The sequence below is a fragment of the Suricata suricatta genome, chromosome 16, assembly GCF_006229205.1.
Source record: "Suricata suricatta isolate VVHF042 chromosome 16, meerkat_22Aug2017_6uvM2_HiC, whole genome shotgun sequence".
Taxonomy (NCBI): Eukaryota; Metazoa; Chordata; class Mammalia; order Carnivora; family Herpestidae; genus Suricata; species Suricata suricatta.
In genome coordinates this window covers 34,966,547-34,984,508 of record NC_043715.1, presented here as the reverse complement: position 1 = coordinate 34,984,508, position 17,962 = coordinate 34,966,547, and positions in this window count along the sequence as shown.

Genomic DNA, 17,962 nt, shown 5'->3' with positions numbered 1-17,962 from the left:
AGCTTTGGATGTGCTTATTGCTACTGAGGCTCTCTCAGTGGACAGAGCTAGGAAAAATATAGATGTGTACCAGATTATGTATGCACACAGTCTGTAATTACTTCTGTATCTATCCCTCTGTGACTATATTCAGCTACCCATGAGTTCATACTGATGCTAACCGTCCTTTCTAATGTATGCTTCTACAACACCAAATACAATAAATTTCCTGATATCTGACATGGTCAAGGAAGACAGTGCCCTGATTAACCAACTCTTCTAGATAAATCAGAGCTACAAAATGAGGCTTACATGTGTTCTCAATCTTCCAAGAATTGGGCTAAAAGATTAAAATGATTTCTATGGTAACAACACATATTTGTATTGCACTTACAGTGTGCCTGGCACTTTACAATTATTACACATTTAGTCTTCCTAACTCTTCAAGTAGGTGCTGTTACCATCCCAGTTCTATAGATGAAGAAACTGAAGTGCAGAGCAGTGAATTTGCCTCATGCTATGCAGTAAGTGGCCAAGCACCCATCAGAATCAACTATGCTATACCTCCTTAGCAAGCTTTAGTCTTTGAGGTTTCAGGAGACAATGTAGAGTCATGATTCTGTGCATCAGTCCCATGTGTTCTGCAGCTGCACAGATATGCCATAAAACAAGGTTATGATTTATTGAACACCAAGTAACCAAGAGTTTTGCTTTATTTTTCATTATCTTGAATTGCAAAATTTCTACAATGAATATCTATTAATTTTATATTATGTAGAAGTTGTAAGCATCATACACATATGTAGAATAACAGAAACTGGCTATACTTCCTCATCAGAGATTCTCCCTCCATATCCAATTTTGGAAGATTAGGGTTTAATTTCAATAAAGTAAAAGTTTTTCTTATACTTGGTACATTTCCTATTTTTTTTTGTAAGAAAAATGTTGTACATTTCCCATTTCCCTTTGCCTGTAAGAAAGTTTAACTGCACAGGTCCTTAAGGCTGACTCAAACATTTTCTTGGTTGTAATTTAACTTAATTTAAAAAATATTAAATTAGAGACTCCTGGGTGGCTCAGAGGTTAAGCATCCAACTTCAGCTCAGGTTATCAAAGTTCATGGGTTCAAGCCCAGCGTGGGGCTCTGTGCTGACAGTGCAGAGCCTACTTGCAATTCTTTCTCCCTCTCTTTTTGTCTCTCTCTCTTTGGCCCTCTTCTGCTTGTGCTCTCTCTCTCTCTCTCAAAATAAATAAATAAACATTAAAAAACATATGTATATTTTTAAAAGGTTCAAATCCAAGGCCAAGCTCAAAATAAAGAGAATTTCCTCAAGTGTCAACAATAAAGGGAAACTCATACCAGAATGGTACCCATGCAACTCAGTGCCTTGATGGCCCAACAGACAGTGGGTCTGGATATTAGCCCAAATATTTTATTGGCCACAGTGGCCTCCAGCCACAAGTGGTGAGGGGTTGAACTTAACCACTGCACAAACCCAGGGTCTTGAATGGCTGCATCTCTGTGATTAGGGGACCAAAAACATTGTTCATCTACCCAAGCATGGGGGTTCATCTTGTCAGGGATCTGGATGAAAAAAAAAGACCAACTTGAGAACTTAAACACCTAAATTTCTTTTTAAAAATATAGATAGATAGATAGATAGATAGATAGATAGATAGATGATAGATGATATAGATATATACATATTGAGAAGTTGAGATAATTAAGTAATGTGAGAAGTTACCTGTGGAAAAATAATAGACTTGATGAAATACGTATATCTCCAGATTGAGGAAGCGCCCTGGATGCTGAGCAGGATGGACAAACGCGATGTGCCCTTGAGGTGTTTGCTTTGTCAGTTCAGGTTTTCATAAACTGAGTGTTCTTAAAGTAGAGCCCGCCATACACAGACTGCCATCAGGAAGGATTTACAAATGCTTTGGGCAGCCCTGACAAAAGAAGCCAGCCTTTTCTAGATGCCTGGACAAAGAAAAGACAAAGAAACCCCTATTATCTGGAAGAATCTTCCATAGCATTCTGTACCCCCGGGCTTGGCAGACCCCTGAATGTCTGCAAGGACACTGGATTAAAGCGTCGTGGGTTGACATAGGAGGAAAGATTAGAAGAACTAATATGCTGCATGTGCTACATGGAGCAGTCTACCGGGTTAGCAAAGGCAATCCCAGAAATTGAGAACAGGAAGTTGATGTGTGCCAGGGGAAATCTCCCTGAAACATTTTCCTCAAGAGGAGAGGATGTTTGTAAGGAGAGAGGACTCAGCCCAACACGGGCTCTGCAGCATCTTATGAAGTGACTGTGCATCAGTTAGCTGGTTAATTCGGTTCATGAGACAATATGATCTGCCACTTGTCTTCTTATTCATCCTTTAAGACATGTCTGCAAAGTCCCCTCTTAGAGAACGCTCTCTGCCTGTCCCCATCCCAGGCTTGGTTGTGCCCCTTCCTCAGTGTACCTTTGGTTCATGTCCAGGAGGTGTCTGTCTAGTAGCCCTAACAAAAAGGCGTCAGTGGCTAAATCCTTTGGCAGTGACTTGTCATGACTTTGGACCATGGGGCCAAATGATGAGATGTTCAGAGAAGCTCCCACACTCCACACATTATTGAATTGGTGCCATACAGGTAGGATTTACGTCAACTGCACTAGTAGAAGTTGACACAAATATAGTCTTGATGCCAATCAGGCAAATAGAATCAATTTGTTACAAAAAATTACAATTCAGGGGGAAGAGATCAAACAGGTTCCTTGACATGGTATAGAAAAGAGTTAACTGACGAAGTTCTGCTCTTCATTAATATGTTTTGCCATCATTTACATAGTAGTAATCATTTTATCTGCCTTTCCCAACAGTTTAAAAATTTTTTAATTCTGTGGGACAGTTTTTATGTTTTCTGGCCAACTCTGAAGGAACGAGAAAAATCAGGAGAGCCAGCAATCTATTTTTAAATGTTTAAGTACAGCTATATTATTATTTTAACAGAGAATTTAAATATTTATTTTAGCTATTGCTAGTTATTGTTCCTCCAGGCTTTATGTGGATGCTGGTGGAACACAAAGAGGGTTATATTCTTTAAATAGAGAGAAATCCTGTCTGTATGAAATAAGCCACTATTTAAACAGATTCTTTGACTTATTAAAAGTGGTTCTTATCACAAGCCCAAATTTTGAATTGGTAAAGGCATTTGTTAGAAGCATAATCTGGCATGCTCCAGTGCTAACATCAGAAGCAGGGCAACAAATTCATAAAAAATCCATTTATAAGCTCAGCAACCCTCCTTTTCATAAGCAGCAACTTCTCTCTTGAATTGGTTCAGACTCACAGCTCTTACTGCAGAGATGGTTCTCTCTAGAAAGTGCCAACATGATTCCGGTCTATTAATGCCTTGGAGAATGGAGAACACAGAACTGTATCTTTAATGCAGCTCTTGGTCTAATCTTCCTGCCAGAAGGGGGCCTAAAAATCTCCAGGAGCCAAATTGTTGCTGTAAAATCGGAGGACAAAAAAGCGTTTTTTTCCTATTAAGTCACGTGTGCTGGGCCGAGGCATGCATTGAGTGTCTCTCTGTGCAGATGAGGTGATAGATGCTCCATTTCTGCTTCTAGGATGTTACGGCAAGAGAGGAGCACAGGGCTGGAGCTGCATGTGGTCCCAGAATAAATGCTATCTGGGGACAGAGATTTAATCAATAAACAAAGGACTTTCTAGTTGGACATGGTAAAAGGCTTGATTTGAAATATGACAGGCAGGAAACTGGTTAACTCATTTGTTTAAAGTAAGTGGTGAAACTGGGCCAAGTTTACAAACTGAGGTTTTGGGGGCCATTTTGTTTGGATTTGGGGATATGCAGTGGCTCCTCCTACGTGGTTCTCAAACCTACCTGATTTTCGGTCACCCTGGAAACGTTTAAAATACAAATTCTTAGGCCTGCCCCTAGATTTACTGAATTCGGGGTGGGAGGGTGGTGCCCAAGAATCTTGAGGTTGGGACACACTGGACCTTAGAGAAAGAGTTCAAACTTAGGACTAGGCAGATCTTGTTTTGAATCTTGCCTGTGTGACTCTGAGCACATTTTGAGCCTTCCTAGCCTCAGAATCTTTAAGTAGAGCAACTTTGGGGTGAATCAGTGAGATGCTAACGATCTCAGAGGGTTGGCACAGGCTGGACATTATTGGGTATTTGGGAACCGTATTATTCCACTTGGGCTACCATAATAAAAATACCATAGACTGAGTGGCTTAAACAACAAACATTTACTTCTCACAGTTCCAGGGGCTAGGAAGACCAAGGTCAAGGTGCCAGCAGATTTGGTTTCTGGTGACAGTCCTCTTCCTGGTTCACAGTTGGCAGTCTCCCTTTTATGACCTCACACTGGCCAAAGGGGTGGGTGCTCTCTGGAGCCTCTTTTATGAGGGCACTAATCCCATTCATGAGGGCACCACCCTCACGCCCTAATCACCTTCCAAAGGCCCTATTTCCTAATACTATCACTTTGGGTCTTAGTATCTCAACATATGAATTTTGTGGGGACACAAACATTTAACATATAGCAGAAGCTGTGGGCTGCCCTCTCCTTCCAGCACACGATGGCCTTTGGGATTTCCGTGGACATGGTGATACTCGATTAAATCCTAATTAGATGGCATAATTAGATGGCAGGTCAGGAGGCTGGCGAAATCACAGAGAGGAAGTATTTGACATCCCAGTAATAACCTAATGATAACTTCACAGTGAACCTGATTAAGTATGTGGCTGCCCAATCAAAGGCCAACAGCAGTTGGATGGAACCAGTTGAGCAGGCTGCAGAAGCCTCAGGGCTTCTGATTCATTGAGGAACATCTGGTGTCTGGGCTCCCCCCAAGCCCTTCATAATCATGCGTCATGCTCACCCTGGATACCTTCAAGGTTCACGTCATTCTCACCAGAAGTGGGTGGGGGGTGGCCTGCAGGTACTTATCCCCCTGACAGCACTTTGCTGTCCCAGGATCTTCTTCAGGGTGCAGAAACTGAAGGAACTCAATAAACATGGCTTCCTGGATTGTCCATTTTATTCAAATGCCAGAGGAAGCAGCGACGATTTTACACTAACAATAGCTGGTGTTTACTGACTGTCTGCTTTGTGCCAGGCACTTTTATCCTAATAGCAATCTTATGAGGAAACCCTGTGAGGTAGGTGCTATTATTATTCTTGTTTTAAAGATGAGGAAAAACTGAGAAACAGAAAGGTTAAATAACTAGACAAAGAAGGATTGAAGGGGAGTGAAGACTATGAAGAGAAAAGGCATGACTGGCAGAGGGCACAGGGCACATGCAAAAGCCCTGTGGCCAAAAGAAACAGAGTGCATCTGAGGAAAAGAAAGGCCAGAATAGCTGATGTGCAGAGAACAAGAAAGCGAGAGGCACAAGATCATGCAGGGCTTCACAGACCAACAGTGATTTTGTCTGTTATCATAAAAGCAATGGGAAGCAGTTGAGATTTTGTTTTTAATTTCCCTTTTATTATGGAAATTAAAAAATATATACAGTAGCAGAAGAAAATAACAGATCCCTATGCACCGTCATCCAGATTCAACAACTAGCCATTTAAACATTTCAAGCAGAAAAGTCACATGATTAGCTAGCTTTATGTTCAACCAACCAACCAACCAACCAACCAACCAACTCTCTGGCTACTGAGGAAAAGGGATCGGAGGGAGCTAAGTGGACGTGGAAAGAATGGTTGAGAGGCCACTGCAGTGCTCCAGGCAGCAGGCAGTGCCCTGGTAAGGTGAGAATAAACCCAGGGCAGCAGACCGATTCAGGAGAAATGAAAACGGAAAACAAAAAGGAAATGAAAATTCAGGGGGGTCATGGTTGGCTTCCCCCAGAAGCAGACTTTGATACAAGGATTTGAGTTTAAGTGGAGTATTTGAGGGTCAGGAAACACTGACGGGGGTGAGGGGAAGAGAGACAGGGAAGGGAGGAAGGCCGGCAGCCAGTGCCGTCCCAAGTCAGCTCTCCCATGGGCGGGACCCGCTGCCTATTTGCAGGGCCTAGTACAACATGAAAATGTGAGGCCTGTTGCTCATAAATTATTAAGGATTTAAAAATAATGGCAGCAGAGTATTTGACCAAGCACAGGGCCTTTTGGCACTGACGACTTAGGCAGCTGTATATGTCGCATGCCCATGAAGTCCTGTGTACATAATCCTGTGGGAATCTTGGGGAAATAGTATGAAACATACATCTCAGAGGGATGAGGGAGCTATCGGTCATTACTTGAAGGCCGTCCCTGGAGAGGTCTAACTTCCTGGCACAGCCTGCCTTGCCTAGGAGAATGGCTTTCTCTGACCTCTTCATGCAGATCCTGGTGGTTGAAAGATGAGTACCATTGCCAAGGACCAGAGGTGCTCAGTCCTGAAGGACATGGGCTGGTTACCAACAGCATCTGCTGCAGGGGCTGGGGACAAGGAGTGCATCCAGAGAGACCCGAGGTGATTTCTAGGTCTCTAGCTTGGGCACTGGAAGGTCAGAGGGAGCTTAAATGTGACAGGAAGCATCAAAGGAGAACGGGGCAGGCAGGTCAGGGAAGCAACTGACTTTGGTCTGAATGTGTGAGCTTGACTCATTCACATGGAGCTGTCAAGAAGGCATTTGGAGCTTTGGCTTTTAGGCTTAGAGGCAGTGCTGGCTATGGGCATGGACAAAGTGCCTGGGGAGGGTAAACGGAGGGCTGTGAGACTCGTGATACCTGCAGTCCACAGGCTGAGGCCAGGCCACGGCCGGCCCTGGAGGCAGTCAGTTAACTACAGCCCAAATCTGCCCCATCAGCCCCCGCTCCTTAGGCCCTGGCCAGGGCATTCGTGTGGCCACCTGCACTGGTGGCCTCTCCAAGGGGGCAGCTGGAGCCATTGCCTTCCCCAGGCCCCTGTAAGTGGCTTCTTGTCCCAGCCTTGGTAAAGCAGAGAGCACATCCTCCAAAACCATCAAAGTCAGGCCAGCCTCTGGCCGCTCCCGCATTCACACTCCCCAAGCCAGGCCAGGGGCCAACAGAAGCAAAAGGAAGTTCTAAAGTCACCTGTACCAACATAGAAATCATTTTCCATCCTTATCTCTAGTTTCTGCTTCGTGGGTTTTCTCTGTGCAAATAAAACCCTAAGTTTACCAGTAGATATTAAAACAATGAATTTTCTCCCCAAATGGGGACATTGAAATGGTTAGAGTTTCACAGAATCTCATTACCAGAAGCAGTGAAAGTATTCAAAACTTAGTGTGTGGGTGTCCAGATGACACGGATACTCCTGTGTACTTTGATGCCTATTTAAAGACAGGGCACCCAGGCTCCATTTATGTTGAGAGAGGCTCCTGGAAGTCACTGTATTTCTCACCATTAAAGTCAGTCTGAATTTCCAAATAAAGAGGGGGATAAATGAGTCTGACCTGCCAGGCCCAGGCAACTCTGGGCTCCTTGGCCCAGTGATTGCTTCCTTATTGGTCTTTTTCTTCAAACACCTACTGCTTGCTCTGCCTTCTAGGGTGAGAAATCTCCCCAAGGGACAGTGGGCGGGGGGACCCAGGAGCCCGCCACAGAGGGAGTCTGGGCACAGGCTAGGGCCTCCATCTTGCATGCTTATGTCTTTTGTTTTTTTTTTTAATGTTTTATTTATTTTTGAGAGAGAGACAGAGAGAGAGACAGAGAGAGACAGTGTGAACAAGGGAGGGTCAGAGAGAGAGGGTGACACAGAATCTGAAGACAGGTTCCAGGCTCTGAGCTAGCTGTCAGCACAGAGCCCGACGTGGGGCTCGAACCCACGAACCGTAAGATCGTGACCTGAGCCGAAACAGGACGCTCAACTGACTGAGCCACCCAGCTGCCCCTGCGTGCTTATGTGTTTACTTCAGGTCTTCCTGGGCACAGTCTTTCACTTTTCTTGTGCTTGAAAGACTGTACCCACATGAAACTACCTCCCAGGTTTCGGTGTGGGCCAACTGAAGCAATTTGAAAAGGGACCCGAGTGCACTTCTCCATTAGAACATTTAGATGAAGAGTGGCAAGAAGATGAATGTATTCTATTTGTCATTGTGGAAAATTAAACATCTAGCCTGTTCATTAACTTTTTTACTTTTTCCTTTTTTTATGTTTTGGAGAGAGAGAAAGAGAGTGAGAGAGAGAACACACACATGCACACACATTAGTGCAAGCAGGCGAGGGGCAGAGTGAGAATCTTAAGCAGGCTCCACACTCAATGCTGAGCCCAACGCGGGGCTGGAACTCACCTGAGCCCAAATCAAGATTCTGACGCTTAACTGACTGAACCTCTCAGGTAACCCTAATTTTTTTTTACCTTTTTTTTCTTGAGAGAGAGAGGGCGCAAGTGAGCAAGGAGCAGAAAGAGAATCCCACAAAAGGCAGAGAGAGAGAGAGAGAGAGAGAGAGAGAGAGAGAAGCAAGGCTCACACAAAGCAGGGCTCGTGTTTTACCTGAAGCAGGGCACAGGTTCATCCGATGTGGGACTTGAACTCACGAACTGTGAGATCATGACCTGAGCTGACGTCAGATACTTAATGACAACCATGCAGGCACCCAATCTTACTTTTTTATAATCCAGCTATTTTGACGTGGCAGAAACACAGCCCAAGAGCCTCTTTTTTATTATAATTTTGTGCCTGTTTTACTCAGAGATGATATTTAAATCTTAAGCATCAGGTTTGACATGCGCGCTAGCCCCAAACAGCCAGTATGTGGTGCTGGTGTGCACTGGCCTCATAACAGTCCTGCCGCCCTGTTCAGTCTGGAAGCGAAGGGAGGAAGAGGGGGCAGCAAAGCAGGACTTCAGGTGGCATTTCCATTTGTCCTGGTCTCTTGCTGTAAACCGGAGACGGTGTGAAAAGGCAGAGCGCTGGGGCTCCCTGGTGTTCCTGGGAACTCAGTTCTCGGGGGCTGGTGGCTCCCTGGCTGCTCCCTCCCAGGGCAGACCTGCCGCCTCTATCTGTCCTCCCGATACCAGAGCAGGAGAACACAGACACCAAGGGCTTGGAATCCAAAGATGGATAATCTGTGGTATCAAAAATGACACTCTAAATTGGTTCCAAATACAAGGATGTTCCGTAATGGTGCCGGTGCTGATTGTCTCCTGCAGCCTCACGCTTCAAATGTTTTCAGCCAGATAGAGAGGCCTAATAGCCATCAAACTCTTGTCCAGTGTTATTACCATTAATCATTATAAATGGGTTCTAATATTGCTAGAAACATTGATGCACAGCCGTGGTCACAGGGAAATGGGGCCAAGAGATTGTTTCGCTGAGGGAATGTGATACCACATCGTGCTCGTGGGACTAGCCTGAACCCTTGCTCAGGAGGGGAAGATCTCCCCCAATGTTTTGTGATTATTACAGGTGCAACCAAATGTGGGGGAGAACTGGAATATCATACTGTCCCAGGAGAAAAGTCAGTGGTGGTCGCCTCTCAGTGGGAAGCATTCCAGCAATAAAGGTAAGAGCTAACGTTTCTCAAGCACTGGCTTTGTTCTCAGGCTTCATTAGAGGGACTTTACGTCAATTAAGTAATTTATAAGGTGGGTGTGGTTATTATTCCCACTTTACAGGGAAGAAATAGCTGGCAAGTGACAGAGGCCGGCACTACCTGGTTACAACTTACTTTACTCCATTTCACACAGACCGTGACACCTCTAGGTGCCTTGGGGAAAACAGAGAAGGAGACCCAGACTTCAGCCCTTAAGGGTCTGCTGCCGGTGACCTGCAGACACAGGTTTGAAGACAATGGAGGGAAGGCCCCTGGTGGCTGGAGGGGTCCCAGGGAAGAGGGGATATTTGAGCAGAGCCTTGAGAACAGGGAGGTTCTCCTTGCTTTCAATGGCTCATATCCCCATGGCGGGAATGTAAATTCCAGGTATAAATGTAAAGTTTGCACTGCTATTCTCTCTCTGGTCCCAAACTGGATTTAGACCAGCTCCTCTGCCTGTTCCAGCGTCTCTGGGACCTGCAGCCCAGCGATCCACACCCCTACCCCGGCCTTGCCCTGAAGGGCTCCTTTAGGGCCTTTGCTACAGGGTCAGGAGGGTTGCTAGATTTAGCAAATAAAAATACAGGCTATTGGTTAAATTCTAATTTCAGATAAACAGCAAAGCAAATTTTTAGTTTAATCATGTCCATGCAATATTTGGGACATATTTATACTAAAAGAATTTTTCATTTGTTGTTTATCTGACATTCAGATTAAACTGGGCTGTCCGGTGTTTTCATCTGACAACCGAATATCCAGCTTCTGGGAGAGCACCCTCAGCACTCCCAGGCCTGTGGCCCAGGCCTTGAACCCACACGCCCCCACTGGGCCTTCTCTGGTCTACCGGAAATTCACGCATCGAGTTTTCAGAAATGGCCTGAGCACTCACATGGAGGAGAGCCCCGCGCTAGACTCTTCGGGGGTGAGATGAGTTGGCGGCTGGGCCCTGGAGAACCTCTCACTCAGGGGAAGAGAGGGGATACGTCCGTTTACAACACGGTTACCAGGGGAGGTGCCCAGTACACGGACCGTGGACTGGGTGGAAGGTCCTGGGAGGAGGCGGCCTTGCAGGGGCACTTTGAGGGAAGCGCTGCGCCTGGCCATCAGGGAGAAGAGGGCATGGGCTGCCTTGGGCTGGGTTCGGGCCAGTTACCGCAGACTTCGGAGCGTTTTCCAGGCGCAGACTCCGTGGGGAAGTCTGGTGAATAGAAATCAACACCGTTTCCCAACTCTGGCCACCAGAGGGCGGGCTGGCTTGTGAAATGATTTTTCTCCACTGAGAGGAGGGAGACCTGACTCAGCCTCGCTGGGCAGAGCTTCCCATTTCCTTTGCTCTGAAACCACGACAAAGAGGAGAGAAAACCAAGGGCACATCCCCTCCTCCCTGACAGTGGAGGGTCTTCCTGAAAGCCCCATGAGAGCAAGGACAGCACCTTCTGGTCAGAGGAGAAGCCCCAGCACATAGTGTAAGGCCTGCCTCTCGAGGGTCCCCAGGAAGTGTGGGATGAGAGGGAGGAAGAGGGAGGAGGATGGAGAAAGGGAGAAGAAAGGGAGGAAGGTAGGGAGCAAGGAAGGGAGGGATGGAGGAAGGAAGGAAGGGAGGAAGGAAGGAAGGAAGGGAGGGAGGAAGGAAGGAGAGGACGGAGGGAGAGGAAGGAAGGAGGGAAGAATAGATGGAGGGGCGGAGGGAGGAGAGAGGTGAGAGGACAGGAGAGGACACACATCTGGGTGTGATCAACACGTCCTCTACCCTCCTTCCCCTGATAAACGTTCTAGAGACCCTAGGGCCGTAAGTTTCGTATTTTCAGGAGAGAAGTTTCATTCGTCATTCAACAAGCATTTACCGAGTCTCTACCATCCCTGGAAGAACATTCTAGTAGGGCCACAGCGTGCGTGCCACATGGTTCCCCCAGGGGTCTCTGTAGGGCTTCAGAGTTGATACAGTATTTTTACAGGAGCTTTTGTATTTGTCCTCTGGGCAATCGAGGGCAGAGGCAGGATTATTTTTTTCTCTGATTCAGAGACTGGAAGCAAGGTCAGAGATCATGTGCTGCCCAAGGTGACTCAGTAGTGAGAGCCTCTTTTTCAAACACCCTCTTTTTCAAACAAATGCTTCAAATGTAGTGATGTGAGAAATGTAACAGGAGAAACTGCTCTTGTTTGTGGAATGAGTTAATGAGCTAAGGAAAAACTGGAAACAAGCGGATGTTCAGTGGGGGGGAGAGGCTCAGCGCCCTGGGCCACGGAAGGCTGCACCACCGTTATCGTGGCTTTGTGGTTCTGAAGTCATCACAGTGGCTTCTGTCGGTTAGAGCCCTCAGTGGGCGAGGCACTCTGCCAAACTTTCCACCAGATTACCAGGTAACCCTCAAGACAGTGCCACGGTAGGTATTCAGGGCGGTCGGCTGACCCTTCAAGGTCTCGCGGCTGGGGAGTTGTGAGGGCGGCTCCAAGCCCGGCATCCACTTGGGAAGCTGCCTGCTCTGGACCACACAGCGGAAATGCCTCGCCCTTGGGAAGCGTTCACGGATGTTTGCAGAAAGGCTGTTGGGTTCTAACCCCACTCGTCATATTCACTGACTCGTTGAGGGAGGAGGGAAACAAAGGAAGTTATAGAACAGCTCAGACTGGTGTGTTGAAAAGCAAGATGTCATGTGGGTGTATATTTTTGTCTATGTGAAGAATAATCCTCTGGGAGGACACTAAACTGTTTTCAGCGGTCACCCGTGCCGCGAGTGGAATTGGAGTGGGGGCAGAAAAGGGAGAATGTCTGACATTAATCTATGATCTTGGCTACTGTCTGAAATTTTATACTTTAGGGGTGCCTGGGCGGCTCAGTTAGTTAAGTGTCCAACTCTTGGTTTCTGCTCAGGTCATGACCTGAATTTCTGAGTTCAATCCCCACCTTGGGCTCTCTGCTGTCAGCACAGAGCCCACTTTGGATTTTCTGTCCCCCTCTCTTTGCTCTCTCCCCAAACCTCTCTTCCTTTCTCTCTCAAAAATAATTATTAAAAAAAAAAGTTCTTGGGACACCTGGGTGGCTCAGTGGGTTAAGCATTTGACTTGTGGTCTCAGCTCAGGTCATGATCTCATTGTTTATGGGTTTGATCGATCCCTGTGTCAGGTTCTGCACTGTCAGTGCAGATTCTGTTGGGGATTCTCTCCCTCTCTGTCCCTTCCCTCGTCTCTGTCTCTCTCAAAATAAATAAGTAAACTTTAAAAAATTTAAATTCTTATACTTTAAAGACCTTGGAAATGCAGTGTTTGTACTGTGAAAATTTATGTACAGCCTAAATGCCTCCCACCAACCCCATAGATTCTCCCAGTGTGTCCGGCTTGGCTGCCTCCCAGCTCAACCTAGGACGGGATTGACAGTCTCCCCATCCGAAAATGGGAGTCAGTTCAGATGTGAGCCAAAGGAAGGGCAGTTGTGTGGCTGTGGCAGCCCCTCCCCCCGCCCCCGTAGTGGCTGCTGGGACTGGAATGAAAGTCTGTGTGAGTGTGTGCACGCACATATACACACACACAGACATATACCTCTCCCCCCCACGCCCCCTCTAGTCTGACCTCTGCTCCATAATCCAGAGCCTTCTCTGTGCCTCAAGGCCCTGCCTTCTCCTGGAAGCCTGCTCAGGCCTGGTGACGCACACGTGATCTCTGTCACAGGCCCCTCCCTGAGGACCCCCACAGCTCAGCTCTCTCCCGGACTTGCTCTGTGCCTGACCCCACTGACTGCAGTGGGCTAGGAAAGGAGGCCCGGGATGCTCTAGGGTCCTGTTAGAGCAAAGCCTTGGGCAGCCAGCAGCAACCCCGGGGTCCCTTCTTGTTCCCTTTTCAAGGAAGAGGAAGTCCTTCTCCTCCCAGCCCCGCCACACGCTTTCCCTTCTCTGGAGGATCTAGGCGGGGTGAGCTCCATCTGCACAGTATCCCAATCGGGTAGTAAGCATGTTGACATACATGCACGTATGTGTAGAGAAAACTCTGGGAGGTGTTGCTCAAAAATGCTCACTGTGGTTATCTCTGGGGTGGGGGACGGTGGATGAGCCTGACTTGTTCCTTTCCTCAGACTTGTGGCTTCTATTTATTTAATGTTTAAAGTTTGTTCACAGCTTCAGAGGAAAAAGTCATCAAGAGAGGAAGAAAGAGAAAGGAAACAAAAGAGATACACAAAAAGAAAGAAGAATCAAAGAAGAGGCAATGAATAGAGAACAAAATAAAGTGAGAGAGGGTATCTGGGAGCAGAGAATGAGACTGGGAAGCAGAGAGCAGCGCAGAGTTCTTGGTAGGCTGAATTCCTGGCAGCACCGTGGACTCCCTCTCGGGCCGCCCCTCAGGGCCTCTGGCACTTTGGGCAGCTCAGCACCTCTGCTGGTGATGGAGGCAGCAGATGCTGGAAGGGGCCAGAGCAGCTGAATGTCAGGATCAGTGGGTCCTCAACGGGTCTCTCAAATTTCTACACATCTCCCAAGCAAGACACTTAAGAAAGTGGTCCGGTTTTCATTCTTTTGAGTGTAGCTATCCTGTTTTCCCAGCACCATTCATTGAAGAAACCACTGTCTTTTCCCCATTGTATATTCTTGCCTCCATTGTCAGAGATTAATGACCATGTAAGTGTGGGTCCGCTTCCAGACTCTATTCCGTTCCATTATCTGTTTTTGTGCTAGGACCATACTCTTTTGATTGCTTTGTATTATGATTTGAAATCTAAGTGTGATACCTCCAGCTTTGTTCTTTCTCAGATTTCTTTGGCTACTTGGAGTCTTTTATGGATCCGTACAAACTTAGGACTATTTGTTTTATTTTGGTGAAAAATGCCAATGGTATTTTGGGGATTGCATTGAATCTGTAGATTGCTTTGGATAGTATGGACATTTTAACAATGTTAATTCTTCTAATCCATGAGCACAGTATATCTGTCCTTTATTTGTGTTGTCTTTAATTTTTTCATCAGTGTCTTATAGTTTTCAGAGTACAGGACTTTTACCTCCTTGGTTACATTTATTCCTAGGTATTTTGTCCTTTTTGATGCAATTGGAAATTGGATGGATTTCTTAATTTCTCCTTCTGATAGTTGGTTATTAGTGTATAAAACCAACAGATTTTTGCATATTGATTTGTATCCTGCAATTTTACTGAATTCATTTATTAGTTCTAGTAGTTTTTGGTGGAATCTTTAGGGGTTTCTCTGTATAATATGTCATCTGCAAATAGTGACACTTTATAAGTAAAAATTCCTTTCTAATTTGGATACTTTTTGTTTCCTTTTCTTGCCTACTTGCTGTGTCTAATACTATATGGAAAAAAGAATGGCAAGAGTAGCCATTCTTTCCTTGTTCTTGATCTTAGAGGAAGAGCTTTCAGCGTTTCACCACTGAGGATGTAGTTAGCTGTGTGAGGAGATTCTTTCATAAAACAGTTTGGAGGTAGAAGGTAATACCCTGGTTTGGAAGGTGACAATGAAGCAAAGAGATGATCCGCTCCTCTATAGAAGAAATGCAAGGAGGGGCACCTGAGCAGTTCGGTCAGTTGGGCGTCCGACTTTGGCTCAGGTCATGGTCTCATGGTTCGTGAGTTTATGCCCCACATAGGGCTTGCTGCTGTCAGCCTGTCAGTGAAGAGCCGCCGTCCCCCTCTCTCTGCCCCTCCCCCACTTGCTCTTTCCCCAAATGAATAAAAAAAAAAGAAATGCAAGGAGATTTTAGGTGGGGAAGGGTAGTGTAGAGAAGGCAGAAGGTAGGATGGGTAGTAAGGGGCAAAATGGCAGGAAGCTGATTCTTACTAATAATTAGTAACCCTTACCCAGACTTATTCTGTGCTGGGCACCATCCTAACTTCTTTCTCAAGTGCACACATGTACCTTCCCAAATTATTTAATCCTTCCTTCTGCAGGGAAATGATGTGAAGTCGCTTGCTCCAGGTCACATGCCCAGTAAGTGGCAGTGCTGGGATGTGAGCCTACACCATCTGGCTGTCAGTCTGAGCTCTCAACTGCTAGGCTGCACTGCCCCTGGTGTCTTTGAAATCAGTCTCATATGCCATGTATGGTTATTTGTGGTTGGCAGTGTGAGCCTCCTTTCCCCCTCAGCTCCATGTCAGTAGAGATTGTCTGGTGGGAGTGTCTGGGGAGGGGCTGGGCTGCATGTTGGCATCAGCATTTAGCAGAGACACAAGAACAGACATGGGAGTGAGACATGAGGCTCACTCAAACTGCAGACGCCAGCAGGGGCAGGAGGCGGTCCCACGTGTGACCATCCCCAAGAAGCCGCAGATCTTGGGGGCAAATATTGGATTTCTCACTGACAACTAATCTGATGCCCCTGCAAACGTAATTTAAATTTCAAAGAACAGCATGACTTCAACTGGCATCTGGGTTATAGGAAGGCTCTGTGACTCCATTTCACATATCAACCCAGAGAGATTAAGACACTTGTCCAAGGTCACACAGTGACATGGGGTTTGAACTACCTGGCCTAAAAAACACCTGGAGAAGATTTGTGCCCTAAGAACACAGTGCCTGTCACCTGGGTCCCCAGGCTGCTCCAAAGCTGGCCAAGTTCACTTAGCCCTTTTTCTTCACCTATAAGCTGCCTGGATCTTTCAGGTAAATTACCTTCTTTGGCCTGGGAAAGCCAAAGGTGTTTCTTCATTTGCCACGAGGTATTACAACTAACAGATGGATGTGAGGCCTGCTCTGTACCCGGCCTTGGCCTGACCCCGGCGTGCAGGCCCAGCCGCTGCCCTGGAGGGGCTCACAGTCATGAGGGATGACGCTGCCATGGTCAGAAGGAAGCTGTGAGAGGATGTGGGCACTGCCCAGCCCCCAGAGCCTCGCCTGAGCTTCCCCAAAGACTGCCATCCTCCAGGAGCCGGTGCAGGAGTTGGGGAGGGTGGGGAGGGGGAAAGTGTCCCTCATTTTCAGTGATGGGATTTGGATCTATAAATAGTCTTCAGAAATGGAGCAGAGAGAGAAGTCATTTGCAGGTTTACATTCATTCAATAGTAGCCTTTTTCTGCCTTATGAGACAAGCTATTTGATTCTATTCAAACTGAAAAACTAAAAACTACCTTGATTCACCAACCGGTCTATTCTGCCCCCTCAATGCCTCTCTGGATGGGGAGTCGCATGTTATGAGGCCCTTGCCAGGGTGCATGTGTGGGCAGATGGCTGACTGATATGGAGGAGGGACAATGAACGCCAGGGCCCCTTCTTTCCTTCTCCCTCCAACAAGGCACCAGAAAAAGCTAATCAGCGTCAGCAGCCAGAGGGGAGAAATTCATTAGCAGATCTGGTTTTGCATAATTTAGTAGTTGGCATTAGCAAATTAAGTCTGCTTGGCTTTCCTCATTGTAATGGTCATTAGAGAAAACAAGAAGAAAACGCAGGCTCATAATCCCAGCAGTTTTCTGGAGATGATAATTAGTAACAGCAATAATAAACTGCTAATAAGACTTTGCAATTTTCCCTTCCACTCACATTGTCCTGCTTTTCCTCACATCTGTAGCAGAGGAAAGCAAGACTGGATCATTGTCCTGTTTGATGGACAGTGAAACTGAGGCCTGGGAGGCATGTGCAGCGAAGGAGGGCTTCCCTTAGCACAGGTCAGGCATGTCCGTGTGCTTGAGCTCGGGGCCAGTGTGCGGTCTCGGGAAAACCAGGCTCAGACAGGACTCAGGGCCATCTCAGTGGGAGCCTCAATTCTGCCTCAGCCAGAGCAAATCCTGTTAACAGCAGCAGCAATGATCGGAAAGCTGGCCTCTGTTGAGTACTCCCAGCACCAAATGCTTCCCGTGCCTACTGTCTCAACAACAGCCAGGAGGTAGGCTCTGGCATCAGCCCCATTCACCCGAGTGAATGGCTTCTTGGTCCCTAGGGAATCTTCTTCTCTAGGAGTGGCCAACAGGTGGCCAGGGGCTCTGCCTTTGTCCTGTGGCCCTTGACAAACCTGATTGGGCCAGGAATGGGCAACTGACAAGCTTGGCCAGTTAGAGCTCCTCTCTGGGACTTGCCAGGTTGGAGCTAAAGCAGGGGAGCAGCCCCCCTCTGGTGATGGCAGGCAGGGAAGAAGTCAGGAAGGCAGATGCAGTGATGGGATGGGGAGGGGTGGGCAGCACCCTGTGGTATTTGAGTCCTTTGTTCTAATTGTCCCTTAGGCACATGGGTGGTGAGAAGCCCCAGTGGCCCTCCTTTTCTGGTTTCTGTCTCTCTCTCTCCTTTTTTTAAAAATTTATTTATTTTGAAAGACAGAGAGAGAAAGAGAGAGCGTTTGTGCACAAGTGGGGGAGGGCCCAAGAGAGGAAGAGAGAGAATCCCAGGCAGCCTCTGTGCTGTCAGTATAGAGCTGGACGTGGGGTTTGAACTCATGTACTGTGAGATCATGACCTGAGCAGAAACCAAGAGTTGGATGTTTAACTAAGTAAGCTACCTAGGAGCCCCAAGTTTCTGTCTCTTGAAACCATGAGTCAT